Raw genomic sequence first — 15,000 nt, forward strand, 5'->3', positions numbered from 1 at the left:
AATCGACTCCTCCAGATATACCGCCGAGCAGCCAGCCAGGACACCGGGGCTCTGCCCAACAGACGCGAACCGAGGCCCGCGGAAGGACAGGCTGCGCACCCGGGCCGTAGGCCGGCACCCAGCGGGTCGCGACGTCCTACTAGGGGAGAAGTGCGGCCCACCGCACACCGGAACGGCCCCACCCCGCGGCGAGTGGAAAGGCAACCGGACACGACCCCGCCGCGGATTGCTCCGCGCGGGCGGCCGGCCCCATCTGCCGAGGGCGGGGGCCAGTGGCCGGATGGGCGTGAATCTCACCCGTTCGACCTTTCGGACTTCTCACGTTTACCCCAGAACGGTTTCACGTACTTTTGAACTCTCTCTTCAAAGTTCTTTTCAACTTTCCCTCACGGTACTTGTTCGCTATCGGTCTCGTGGTCATATTTAGTCTCAGATGGAGTTTACCACCCACTTGGAGCTGCACTCTCAAGCAACCCGACTCGAAGGAGAGGTCCCGCCGACGCTCGCACCGGCCGCTACGGGCCTGGCACCCTCTACGGGCCGTGGCCTCATTCAAGTTGGACTTGGGCTCGGCGCGAGGCGTCGGGGTAGTGGACCCTCCCAAACACCACATGCCACGACAGGCGGCAGCCTGCGGGGTTCGGTGCTGGACTCTTCCCTGTTCGCTCGCCGCTACTGGGGGAATCCTTGTTAGTTTCTTTTCCTCCGCTTAGTAATATGCTTAAATTCAGCGGGTAGTCTCGCCTGCTCTGAGGTCGTTGTACGAGGTGTCGCACGCCACACCGCCAGCCGGCTGTGCACGCTACCGAGAAAGTACCGGTATGCGAACCGCCAGGCGACGGGCGCGCATCGCACGTTTAAGGAGACGCGGCCGGCCACACAGGCGACCACGACACTCCCACGTCTCCGAAGCGGGACAAACGCCGCGCGCTTCAGTATACGTAGCCGACCCTCAGCCAGACGTGGCCCGGGAACGGAATCCATGGACCGCAATGTGCGTTCGAAACGTCGATGTTCATGTGTCCTGCAGTTCACATGTCGACGCGCAATTTGCTGCGTTCTTCATCGACCCACGAGCCGAGTGATCCACCGTCCTGGGTGATCTTTTCCTTTTCAGTCTCCCACTGTCTCTTTCAAGACAGTAGCATTTGCGGGACTGAGGCGTCTGACGGCCCCTGTTCCACTATTTTTTTGTGTCCAACGGCCTCACAGCCGATGGGCGTCGTACGGCTCCACACCGGAGCGGACAGGCACTCGGGCGAACGTCATTCAAAACCGGCGCCAGGCGCCAGGTACCGCAGGCCAGCCGCTCCAGAGCTTCAGCGCTCGTACCACACAACAACAACACTTCCGCTAGTTTTGAGAGGCACGCGTGGTTCCGCACGCGGCGCACGGCCACTGCCGTACAGGTAGCGTGTTGCGCGACACGACACGCACATCGAAAGACATGCAGTCTAGTCGGTAATGATCCTTCCGCAGGTTCACCTACGGAAACCTTGTTACGACTTTTACTTCCTCTAAATGATCAAGTTTGGTCATCTTTCCGGTAGCATCGGCAACGACAGAGTCGATGCCGCGTACCAGTCCGAAGACCTCACTAAATCATTCAATCGGTAGTAGCGACGGGCGGTGTGTACAAAGGGCAGGGACGTAATCAACGCGAGCTTATGACTCGCGCTTACTGGGAATTCCTCGTTCATGGGGAACAATTGCAAGCCCCAATCCCTAGCACGAAGGAGGTTCAGCGGGTTACCCCGACCTTTCGGCCTAGGAAGACACGCTGATTCCTTCAGTGTAGCGCGCGTGCGGCCCAGAACATCTAAGGGCATCACAGACCTGTTATTGCTCAATCTCGTGCGGCTAGAAGCCGCCTGTCCCTCTAAGAAGAAAAGTAATCGCTGACAGCACGAAGGATGTCACGCGACTAGTTAGCAGGCTAGAGTCTCGTTCGTTATCGGAATTAACCAGACAAATCGCTCCACCAACTAAGAACGGCCATGCACCACCACCCACCGAATCAAGAAAGAGCTATCAATCTGTCAATCCTTCCGGTGTCCGGGCCTGGTGAGGTTTCCCGTGTTGAGTCAAATTAAGCCGCAGGCTCCACTCCTGGTGGTGCCCTTCCGTCAATTCCTTTAAGTTTCAGCTTTGCAACCATACTTCCCCCGGAACCCAAAAGCTTTGGTTTCCCGGAGGCTGCCCGCCGAGTCATCGGAGGAACTGCGGCGGATCGCTGGCTGGCATCGTTTATGGTTAGAACTAGGGCGGTATCTGATCGCCTTCGAACCTCTAACTTTCGTTCTTGATTAATGAAAACATACTTGGCAAATGCTTTCGCTTCTGTTCGTCTTGCGACGATCCAAGAATTTCACCTCTAACGTCGCAATACGAATGCCCCCGCCTGTCCCTATTAATCATTACCTCGGGTTCCGAAAACCAACAAAATAGAACCGAGGTCCTATTCCATTATTCCATGCACACAGTATTCAGGCGGGCTTGCCTGCTTTAAGCACTCTAATTTGTTCAAAGTAAACGTGCCGGCCCACCGAGACACTCAACAAAGAGCACCCTGGTAGGATTTAAACGGGGTCCGCCTCGGGACGCGAAAGCACCCCTTCGGCTCGCCCCACCGGCAGGACGTCCCACGATACATGCCAGTTAAACACCGACGGGCGGTGAACCAACAGCGTGGGACACAAATCCAACTACGAGCTTTTTAACCGCAACAACTTTAATATACGCTATTGGAGCTGGAATTACCGCGGCTGCTGGCACCAGACTTGCCCTCCAATAGATACTCGTTAAAGGATTTAAAGTGTACTCATTCCGATTACGGGGCCTCGGATGAGTCCCGTATCGTTATTTTTCGTCACTACCTCCCCGTGCCGGGAGTGGGTAATTTGCGCGCCTGCTGCCTTCCTTGGATGTGGTAGCCGTTTCTCAGGCTCCCTCTCCGGAATCGAACCCTGATTCCCCGTTACCCGTTACAACCATGGTAGGCGCAGAACCTACCATCGACAGTTGATAAGGCAGACATTTGAAAGATGCGTCGCCGGTACGAGGACCGTGCGATCAGCCCAAAGTTATTCAGAGTCACCAAGGCAAACGGACCAGACAAGCCAATCCGATTGGTTTTGATCTAATAAAAGCGTCCCTTCCATCTCTGGTCGGGACTCTGTGTTTTTTTTTTTTTTTTTTTTTTTTTTTTTTTTTTTTTAAAAAAAAAAAAAACTTTATTAATAATACAACAACATTAATTTAATTATACAACATCTTAATATATAACTAAGTATGATACAAAAAGTCAAATACAAGAAACTATTCCCATACTATTAACCCACCACCTCAAATAATTAGTGGGTCCTTATTACAAACTACTAATTGGCAGTGTATTACTTGTGTGGCACTAACTACGGGCATGATTAATAAGTTACTTGTTAGACTACCTTACATGACTATTCTAGTGTGATCTGCAGTGTTACAGTATGTGCCAGAAGTTATGCATACAAACCTACTGTTATTTAGCCTGCCCACCGAGCTAACCCCAGTGGGCGTGCCCCTGGCACTGGGCTGGCTACGACTTTAACTTCACTGCAGTCCCTACCTGTTAGTATGTTAGTATTTCTAATTCTTACTTAAAACTACTTTCTACTCAAAAAATAGTTGTGCGATAATTCCAATTCCGGGTAGTGCACCTGCCATCCTTGTCCGAAGACGCGGCGGATTCCAGCCATGAAATGGCTGGCCAGATCCGCGCCTGGCGGTAGTGCAGGTGCAACTCGGTCAAGTTCGGTTTGGTACATGATTAGTTCCTTGCCCTAATAAAGTCCCTCATGACTTTCATTGAGATCTCATTTGCCAGACTGTTGAGGACTCTGAAAGTGTCGGCACGCCGCAGCAAGGTATATGTATCTTGGCTAGGAAGTTGCGCTCTAAGTTCACTTGCCACTCCATCATACAACGTGCAGTTGTAGATGACGTGTTCGGGAGTTCCTTCCGGAGCACCACAGTCACACGCTGGTGTCGCCTGTTTACCAAATCGGCAAAGGTATGCCGGATATGGCCCATGTCCCGTCAGGAAGTGCAGCAGACCCCTACTTGGCTGAAAGTATCCCATTTTTAATCTTTCTGCAACATCTGGAAGTAGCTCAAAAACTCGTCTCCCAGTTCCTTCCCCTTCCCACTGACTCTGCCATAGTTCCTCCCCCCTTCTCTTGATTGCGTATTTGTCCCCTACTTGCACACCCATGATTTCCCTAGTCTTTTCAACTTTCCCCTTTGTTACCCAATACCACGCTGCCTGCTCCCTAATTTTTATATCAAGGGGACATAATCCCATAATAACTAGCAACGCCCCCCCAGGAGTAGTTCTGTATGCCCCAGCAGATCTTAGTAGCATACTTCGCTGCACCCTCCTCACGGCCATGGCAGGCGCCACCCTCGTGAGCCTGTGTGCCCAGACCCCGCTGGCATACCCTACTAAGGAAGTCAGAATACTATTATGATATAATTTTATTAGGTGGGGGGGTAAGTGAAATCTTTTATGCCCTATGTTTATTAAGTTATTAAGGATTTCTATCGCGCGCTGGGCAATCATTTCTATGTGCGTCGCGTAATTCCATTTTTCGTCTATTATTACTCCAAGATACCTAGCTTCGCGTCGCCGGAGAACTGGGGCTCCCGCAATCCTGACAGTTGGATTTCTTATCAGACTGCCTTTTAGTAGAAGATATGTTGATTTGTGTGGTGCAATTCTCATTTTTGCCTCTCGGCACCATTCCTGGAGAATTTGCATTGACCTTTCCACTTTTGGCTCTAAGTCTTCACGGCTACGGCCACCTACCAGCAGGAGGAGGTCGTCAGCGTAGGCTATCACGTCTAGCACATCTCTACATTGTTGTAACCTGACTAACAGGGGCTCTATGTTTACGTCCCAAAAGAGTGGCCCCAGGACCGATCCCTGGGGGCACCCCTTCGTACAGGTCTTACTTACTCTCTCGCTAGGCGATGATAGCCAGACCTCCCTGTCCATGCAATAGCTCCTCAGACAGCCATACAGGGGCCCTGGACACTCCATCTCACGCAAACGTGAGAAGAGCGAGGGCCACCAGAGGTTGTCAAAGGCGCCACTGATGTCCACCATGATGCCTACGACATACTTGTGCGTGGATGAGCCACAGACCTCAGCCGCCAGGGCGATTGCGTCAGACGCTGATCGCCCCGGCCTAAAGCCGAACTGCCTGTCACTCATTCCACGCAGCATCCTATGTGCGGTCAGTCTGTCCGCCAGCAGCCTCTCCAGCAGCTTCCCCATGGTGTCTAACAGGCATATAGGTCTATAGGATTTGGGATCCATAGGGTCCTTGTCCTTTCCTTTTTGTATGATTACTACATTTGCAGTCTTCCATACTCTCGGAAATTTCCCAGCTGTGAGACACTCATTGAAGAGCCGCGTTAGAGGAGCCACCAGCTGTGGGGCGAGGAACTGTACCACCTCTGCTACAATGCCGTCCGGTCCTGGCGCCTTCCCCTTCTTTAATGATTTGATATGTGCTGCAACTTCTGCTTCAGAGAAAGGGTACACTCTAGTATTATTGGTATATTCTAGAGAATCCTCCCTGCGGATTTGCCTTTGAGAGTCATCATCATCATGTTCATCATCGTCCGGTAGCAGAGTGCGCAGGAGAACTTCAGCAGTTTCCTTCCACGACTCTGTCACTCGGTCTCCATCTCGGATGGTCGAGAGAACCGCGGGGGATTTAACCTTTTCCCTTACGAGTTTGTAGGGTATTCCCCAGGGATCGGTATCGAGCTGATTTAGCACATACTTCTCCCAACTCCTTGTTCTTACTTCCTTTAATTCCCTTTGAAAATTTTCTTTCTCATCTCTGTAGCGCTGCAGCCAGTATTGCTTCTCTTGCCAGACGGCACTTCGCTGGTAGTACCTCCTCGCCCGTCTAACAGACCGACGCATACCTTCCAGTTCGGCAGTCCATGGTGATGGTGAGGCCGCCACGGCCCTCCTCCTGGTTGGCACGGCGACCTTTACCGCCCTAACGATGGAGCCTACCAGTTCTTCGGCGTACCTGTCGACATCCAGGCCACCCTCAGGCAACGGAGGAACGTCACACTCCTGAGCCAGGCATTCCCAATTTGTCTTGTGATAGTTATATTGAATCTCCCACCCCAGGTCCCAGCGGCACTCTTCATCTCCTATGCAAAAAGTAATCAGGTTGTGATCGCTTGTGGTAGCGTGCTCTATCACATTCCAGCTGTGGATAAGGTTTATAGCATTCGGTGACGCTAACGTCACATCGATGTTGGTGCCTTGTCCCCCTCCTCCTGCATAGGTGGGGGGGTTCCCTGCTTTATTTACTACCACCAGCTGTGACGCCATTATTGCTTCCTCTGCCCTTTCACCATTTTCGTCCCTAGTGCCGCTGTGCCATAGGGGGGATTTCGCGTTCATGTCTGCTGTGATTATTACCTTACGCCCACGTAACGCCATCATTACCCTGGAGAGATGTTCTATGAAATGTTCGAAATTTCCCCCGTACTGAAAGTACATATTGACAATATATAATATCCCAGCGGGTGACTGCAACTCGATGACGTTACAGTGGCAATCAGAGAGTTGCGCTATTTTTGTGGCTCTGAGGGCCTTATTTGTTATTACTATTAACGCCCTTGGCTCCTCTCCTGTAAAGATGGTTTGCCATGTTTTCGACATGAATGATATTTGCCCGGCCCAGTAGTATGGCTCCTGTAGACAGAGTACATCTAGTCTCCTCTCCTCCACTACTTTTCGGAGTTCCTGCATGACCAACCGACTATTATGAGTGTTTAGCTGCCCTACCGTGATTGAATTTAGGGTTGTCATTAAGGAAAATAAGTGTGAAAGTAACATTCAGGCCATGATTTGTTAAAGTCGAATGCTACTCTACCATTAGCTAGGACAGCCTGTGCATAAATTTCGTCCAGCTTGAATTCTTCACCTCTTCTCTCAAATACTTTCTTCACCAGGTCACGCAGGGCTCCGAAATCAGTGGGAAGATTCACTGACTTCAGCTGTATTCTATCTACAGCCTCCATCGCCGTGAAGGTGACCATTCTGCCATGTTCATGACCTACGCGTACGACGTGCCTCAAAGCTGTAGTGAGGATCGCTGGTTGCTCCAGACGCGATAGCTGCATCGCGAACTCCAAGTTGGGATAGATCCGTCTTGGGTCCGCTCCTACAGCCGGTTTATCGTCTTGCAGCTGTGCCATACTTGTGCTCGTAGTGGTGCTTGTGACTGTGCTGTCTTGCAGGGTAAAAGTTGGAAGACTCCCTGGGACAGGAGCAGAGCTGTTCCTTCTGGGTAAAGATTGAGGCTGTGAGCCTGGGTTAACTGCTTTTCCGTCATGCTCCTCATTTTCTTCTTCAGGTTCTGTTTGGATACAAAGATCAACCATTTTTACTTCCTGTGTCCCTTTTAATTCAAGCTTTGAGACGAAAGTTTCAGCTTCAGGGTTTAATTTTGAGTGAGGAGCTGGAGATGTTGAGGGTGGAGACTCACTAGCAGCCCAGAAGTCGTCCACAATTACCTCAATTTCTTTTATTTCGTGCATTATTTCTCTTATCTCTTCGAATCTCGGATCAGAGTCAGTTTGTGTACTGAAGTCAATCATCGTTGCTTTTCGTTCCTGCATTTGTTTTAGAGACTTCAAAAATTTATTAAACCTTTCTGCCCTTCCAGCGTCCCTTTTTCTTTTGCTGGGAGACTTCCTTTTGATGTTCGTCCTTCTTATGTTGCCAGCATCAGCCATAGTCAATTCGGGATATGAGTCTCTGCTCTAGCAGTTTGTAGGTCGGGCAGTTTCTTCCTGCCATACCACAGGTTTTCTTTCCTCTCCGTGTGCAGGGAATGCACACCACGGACTTCTTACATTCCTTCCTCATATGTTCCTCCTCTCCGCATCTGGAGCAAGCAGGTTTCCTACTACAGTATTTGTGTATGTGATCAATATCCCCACAGTTCTGACACCGGGGGACAACAAGGTAGTCCTTGACATTAACAGAGTGAAAACCTATGTATACCCTGCCCATAGCTGTCAATTTCCTCCATAGGGATCCTGTGACTTCTGCTACGTGGTGGACTGTATCTTTATCCTTAGGCCCAGTTTTAAACCTAAGTTTAAAGTCTTTTAGGAAAGTTTCCATGTTGCTTTCTGAGTCCAAGTTTTGTTCATAGATCGTCTTACACAGGTCCTCGTCCGTTATGGACTTTGGCACATCATAGAGAATGACCAAGGGGTTCTTCTTACGGGGGGGTTCACATTTGACTGCCTTACATAGCTGTTGATTCGCCAAGAGCTTGTTCTTGTCCTCCTCAGTGGCAACGTCGACAATCACTACATTCTTTGTAGCCTTAATCCTGTTAATTTTAATTTTGTCCTTAACTGGGTTGACTGAAGTCGCGAAGACTTCTTGGACCTTCTTTATGTTCTGGCCAGGCATTGGTCTCAGAAAGACCGCAGTTTCCGGCCGCTTGGACACTTTGACAATAGTTTCTCTAGTTGTGGGAGCCTTGGGTGCAGCTTGCGCCGCGACCCCGGCCCATGTCCTAGCAGGCTGTTTCCGGAGCCTTTCATTCTCTCTTTCGAGCTCCTCTAGTCGTCCTTCGAGTTTGGCGTTGGCTATTGCCCATGCCGCCAACTCGTTTTTTAATGCCTGTACCGCGGTTTGACTGATTTTACCGTTCTTTACGTTATGGTCCAGGAACTGGCTTAATCTGAGATGCCTTTCCATGCTGCATTCTACCATCGCCTGACCCAGGCCTTCCTGTGGCGAGGGATCAGCTAGCGTCGAAAGCCTCGCAGGCGCACTCAAATCGCTTGTCTCGTTTGTAGCCATCATTATTTGACAAGCGAAAAAAGGGGTTGGGAACCCGTCTCTTTCCCCGGACCGGTTCCTCTGGCATGGGGGGGGACTAAGACTGCAGCTCGCTCACCAACCTCGCCCCTAGGTCAAGAGCATTCCTGAGCTGTCAGGTTCAGCGCACCGTTTCCAACGCACTGGTCCTCTTCAGCGGCCTCCTCATCGACGATTTCACCCAGCGATCACCGGCAAGTGCACCCCGCACTCCGGAGAAGCGGATGCACTTCTCGCCCTTCGCCGCCTACTCGCCCGAGCTTCCACCTTTCGGCCAGGGACCCGCTCCTACTCAGGTGGCGGGCCGGTCACCCAGTCTTTCGGCGGTCTGGACCCAGCTAACCTGGCCCAGACGATGTCACCACCATCTGGGTTTGGCGGACCACGCCTCGGTTACCCAGAGGCGCGGCGAAGCACCCTTGCCGAATCGCGCCGAGGTCCCACGCCGACAAAAGAGGTCGCCAGCATGCGGGGCACCTGATGGTCTGTGCCCTGCGTAAAAATAGGGGAGGGGAGGGGAGCAGAAGCTACCCAGTGGTGGGGAGTCGCCAAGGCGCCATCACCCACCCCCGAGCAGCCCCACTCGACCCTCCCCTCCCCAGGGACAGATGTTGTGTCCCTCTTGCGCAGCTTCCCCTGCGCCATGCACCCTTTGCTTTCGCCTTGGGTTGGGAGACATTTAACGTCGTCCAGGACGTGAGGAACGTCGGCAGCCGGACTGCAGGGCCCCAGGAAAGCCGTGAGGCTCACCCTCATACCCTCGCCCGACCACCGGGCTCAACTCAAGGGAGACAGGTGGAGTGTCTCCCGTAACGCAGCTACCCCTGCGCCATGCACCCTTTGCTTTCGCCTGGGTTGGGGGCGTTTTACGTCCTACCATGACGGGAGTTTAACGTCCTTCCTTGACACACGACAACCCTCACGAATCCACAGCCCAGAGATAGACATGACTGGGTCTTATATTGTGGAGTTCGACATCATCGAGACGGTGCGGCACTCAAGCCCGAGTTACGTTCCCCATGGGGGTCTCCACACGTACCGGGGGATCATGACCGACCACGTCTCACCCACCGCTTTTGCTAGTTCACGGTGGGCCAGTGCAGACCGTGAGGATTGCACCCAGTTAAGGGCTAGCCTTTTAACGTCATGCATGGACGGCCCTTCCCGTGTTAGCTTCACTCCTTTCGACGGAGCTACTGAGCGCCAGGGCCACGTCAAGGCCACGGGATAGGACATTGCGGTCCCCGCCCCACTCAGGTTCCTCTGAGCCAAGAGCACTTCAGACGTGTCTGAGGATTTCCAGGAATCAGAGGGTCTCCTGGCGGTTTTAACCCAGTTTCGGAAGGCAACACACCTCCCCCAGGTGACGCCACGCAGACCGCTTTCCCAGCGTCGGGACTCTGTTTGCATGTATTAGCTCTAGAATTACCACAGTTATCCAAGTAACGTGGGTACGATCTAAGGAACCATAACTGATTTAATGAGCCATTCGCGGTTTCACCTTAATGCGGCTTGTACTGAGACATGCATGGCTTAATCTTTGAGACAAGCATATGACTACTGGCAGGATCAACCAGGGAGCTGCGTCAACTAGAGCTGAGCAGCCGGCCGCCCGGGAGTGTGTCCCGGGGGCCCGCGCGAACACGCAAGCGTCCGCTCAATTATTCTGCAAACAGGAGGAGGCCGAGCTCCCCTGCACGATACACCTCGAAACCCTCTCAGGTCCCGGCGGCGCGCAGCGCCGTCCTAGGTACTTGGTCGGTTTCGAGAGAGGCGCAATCACCCGGAGTTAGGCGAGTAGACGGTTTTAGTGCAAACACCCTTGCTCCCAACTGAGCTTGCCGCTGCCGACAGAGGCCCGGGAGCGTGCTGTCGTGGCATTGCCGGCGGGAGACAACACGCGCCACCTATGGTGACCGGCAGCTCCAACGCCAGCGCCACACAAGGGCAAAGCCCCACTTGGGTGCAGAAGCGAACTCTCCCAGCACAGCGCACGCGCCAACACGTCCGCACAACTGCGATACAAACCACCTGCGAGAACCGCTGGGGCGACCGAGCAGCAGACGGCGTCGCGGCGCCGAGTGCCAGGCGGCGGCGCATCCTCAACGCACACAGTCCTCAATCAGACCAGCACACTGCAGATGTCCACCGCGCTTCGCACCGGGCTCGGCTGAACCAACTTTGGCCGCCAGGCGCCGCGTGCAGGGTGCGCCGCAGCGTAGCTGCGCCGCCTGCCGGGCCCGTCTGCTGGCGCTCCTGCCACTCGGCGCCCCCCACCAGCCGGCTGTTGCGCGTGCGCCCACGCAGCGCGCGGCCAACACGCCGGGCGGCCCCCCTTCACCGGCCGGGAACAGTCCCACCAAGCCACCGCCGCGTATCGCTTCATACCCACATGGGCCTAGTCACGTGTGTGGATGTGGCGGGTACCGCTGAAACAACCGGTTAATAGCTGTACCGATCGTCGCCATTACAGATTCACCTCCAGCGTGAACAACCGCTCAACAACGGATTTCCAGTTCATTTGCGTATCTTGGGCAGTAAACGTAGATGTCCACCTACATTTGCGAATTCAACAATTCTTGCATGCCAGGATGTCATGTGTCACGACACGCTACATCAGACCACATACACACTGCGACATGTGCAGAAGAGAACACGTGGAAGGTGGCCCGCGCACGTATGCGATGTCCCTTCCGCGATCCACTGTCAACCGGCATCTGCGGCATGTCCCAGATATGGAACGCGGTCCACCAGGGTAGCACTTTGTGTGAGGCAATACGACAAAGTCGGAATACACGCGTCACTACATCAGACGGCTCACGCTGACCTGACCTGACCTGACCTGACCTGACTCACCGCACCACCACACCCAGCGACCCAGGGTGACATACAATGCGTTCGTACGTTCCTCCCACACGCCTCTACGGCGTACCACAGTGCAACCTAGCTGTTATTGGGAGACGAGACAAGTAGCATCGAGCACAACATATGGAAATTGAGATTCGACACCGTTGGGCACAGCCAGCGTACGGTCACACGTATCACACTACTTCACTCTGTACGTAACGACCGATGATCGGTACAGCGTGTGGGTTACGCGTACGACATCAGCGGACAATGGACACAGACCATACCACGACGTACACTGAGGGCGTCGACATCTGAATGCAACTGAACAGCTGCGAGGCTCATTTAACACTCAAACGCCAGACCGACCAGCTTGAGAGGACAGAGACACAAAGAGAGGGACAGAGGGAGGGGGGGGGGCCGATATAGTCCTATTGCAGTACAATTGACAGTGGATAGCGGGAATATGTGGAAAGTAAGCAACACTCGCAAGACATCTACATGAGGATAACAACGACACCAGAGATTCCGAGCAGTGAACTATGTTAGGCAAAGGGACAACGTGGGTTAGGTTAAGGGACAACGTGGGTTAGGTTAAGGGACAACGTGGGTTAGGTTAAGGGACAACGTGGGTTAGGTTAAGGGACAACGTGGGTTAGGTTAAGGGACAACGTGGGTTAGGTTAAGGGACAACGTGGGTTAGGTTAAGGGACAACGTGGGTTAGGTTAAGGGACAACGTGGGTTAGGTTAAGGGACAACGTGGGTTAGGTTAAGGGACAACGTGGGTTAGGTTAAGGGACAACGTGGGTTAGGTTAAGGGACAACGTGGGTTAGGTTAAGGGACAACGTGGGTTAGGTTAAGGGACAACGTGGGTTAGGTTAAGGGACAACGTGGGTTAGGTTAAGGGACAACGTGGGTTAGGTTAAGGGACAACGTGGGTTAGGTTAAGGGACAACGTGGGTTAGGTTAAGGGGCAACTTGAGTTAGGTTAAGGGGCAACTTGAGTTAGGTTAAGGGGCAACTTGAGTTAGGTTAAGGGGCAACTTGAGTTAGGTTAAGGGGCAAATTGAGTTAGGTTAAGGGACAACTTGAGTTAGGTTAAGGGACAACTTGAGTTAGGTTAAGGGACAACTTGAGTTAGGTTAAGGGACAACTTGAGTTAGGTTAAGGGACAACTTGAGTTAGGTTAAGGGACAACTTGAGTTAGGTTAAGGGACAACTTGAGTTAGGTTAAGGGACAACTTGAGTTAGGTTAAGGGACAACTTGAGTTAGGTTAAGGGACAACTTGAGTTAGGTTAAGGGACAACTTGAGTTAGGTTAAGGGGCAACTTGAGTTAGGTTAAGGGGCAACTTGAGTTAGGTTAAGGGGCAACTTGAGTTAGGTTAAGGGGCAACTTGAGTTAGGTTAAGGGGCAACTTGAGTTAGGTTAAGGGGCAACTTGAGTTAGGTTAAGGGGCAACTTGAGTTAGGTTAAGGGGCAACTTGAGTTAGGTTAAGGGGCAACTTGAGTTAGGTTAAGGGGCAACTTGAGTTAGGTTAAGGGGCAACTTGAGTTAGGTTAAGGGGCAACTTGAGTTAGGTTAAGGGGCAACTTGAGTTAGGTTAAGGGGCAACTTGAGTTAGGTTAAGGGGCAAATTGAGTTAGGTTAAGGGGCAAATTGAGTTAGGTTAAGGGGCAAATTGAGTTAGGTTAAGGGGCAAATTGAGTTAGGTTAAGGGGCAAATTGAGTTAGGTTAAGGGGCAAATTGAGTTAGGTTAAGGGGCAAATTGAGTTAGGTTAAGGGACAACTTGAGTTAGGTTAAGGGGCAAATTGAGTTAGGTTAAGGGGCAAATTGAGTTAGGTTAAGGGGCAAATTGAGTTAGGTTAAGGGGCAAATTGAGTTAGGTTAAGGGGCAAATTGAGTTAGGTTAAGGGGCAAATTGAGTTAGGTTAAGGGGCAAATTGAGTTAGGTTAAGGGGCAAATTGAGTTAGGTTAAGGGGCAAATTGAGTTAGGTTAAGGGATAATCTGGTACAACCACAGTTAGGTTAAGCGATAATCTGGTACATCCACAGTTAGGTTAAGCGATAATCTGGTACAGCCACAGTTAGGTTAAGCGATAATCTGGTACAGCCACAGTTAGGTTAAGCGATAATCTGGTACAGCCACAGTTAGGTTAAGCGATAATCTGGTACAGCCACAGTTAGGTTAAGCGATAATCTGGTACAGCCACAGTTAGGTTAAGCGATAATCTGGTACAGCCACAGTTAGGTTAAGCGATAATCTGGTACAGCCACAGTTAGGTTAAGCGATAATCTGGTACAGCCACAGTTAGGTTAAGCGATAATCTGGTACAGCCACAGTTAGGTTAAGCGATAATCTGGTACAGCCACAGTTAGGTTAAGCGATAATCTGGTACAGCCACAGTTAGGTTAAGCGATAATCTGGTACAGCCACAGTTAGGTTAAGCGATAATCTGGTACAGCCACAGTTAGGTTAAGCGATAATCTGGTACAGCCACAGTTAGGTTAAGCGATAATCTGGTACATCCACAGTTAGGTTAAGCGATAATCTTGGTTAAATTCGGTATTGTGTGGGAAGGGGGCAGAGAGAGTGGGGGGGGGGGTGGATAGTGGTGGCAGTACGCGGATGCCTGAGTCACCGTCAGATATGTCACGTCGGTGCGATGCTTGTAGCAAGAGGCTGGCGGGTCTGTGTCTCTCTCACTTCTGCAATTTTTCATGTGGTATAACACGAGGGCGGGGGGTGATATTTGGTGCCCGTCTGTGTAGGATGTGTGTTGGTGGTGTTGGTTTATCTGAGCAATGGTAGTTGTCAGAGGAGTGGGGTATTGTGCTTTTATAGGTGGACCTACTGCTCTGGTTATCATAGTGTCGACGGTGCAATGTGGCAGAGAGGATGCACTCGACATTGTCGCATTCCAGATGTTTACGTATTGTGTGTCTCCGTTGCAGGCCGAGAGTGGTGCATGTTCGAGTGTCTGGCTGACGTGCGATTCACGTTGTGTGCCCAGTCTTACAGCACGTATAGGGACATTCGCATAAATCATCTATATGTGGCCTTGCATCATTTACTAAGCAGTGCCGTGAGACGACCGAACTATTAGGAAAGTACTGATGTACCGCATAATGTTTACCTTCCACCACACGGCGAGTATCGACTCTGCCCAGCGTTGCCACCGCAGGCAGCGGTCACCGTCACCATTGTGCGGCGGAACGGAACATCTATATCC

The 15,000-nt window shown here is 51.9% G+C and overlaps 2 non-coding genes across 2 annotated transcripts in view; both read right to left on the bottom strand.

Moving 5' to 3' along the window:
* LOC126327753 (large subunit ribosomal RNA) overlaps window positions 1-758 on the bottom strand; it is a 4,222-nt gene extending 3,464 nt beyond the window's left edge. The window contains exon 1 of the ribosomal RNA XR_007561440.1: window positions 1-758. This exon is cut by the window's left edge and continues 3,464 nt beyond it. This is a non-coding gene — a ribosomal RNA (large subunit ribosomal RNA).
* Window positions 759-946: 188 nt separating this feature from the next.
* On the bottom strand, window positions 947-1,101 carry LOC126327798 (5.8S ribosomal RNA). The gene has a single exon (XR_007561480.1). It is a non-coding gene; the product is annotated as a 5.8S ribosomal RNA (ribosomal RNA).
* Window positions 1,102-15,000: the final 13,899 nt, after the last annotated feature.

The sequence above is a fragment of the Schistocerca gregaria genome, unplaced genomic scaffold, assembly GCF_023897955.1.
Source record: "Schistocerca gregaria isolate iqSchGreg1 unplaced genomic scaffold, iqSchGreg1.2 ptg001059l, whole genome shotgun sequence".
NCBI lineage: Eukaryota > Metazoa > Arthropoda > Insecta > Orthoptera > Acrididae > Schistocerca > Schistocerca gregaria.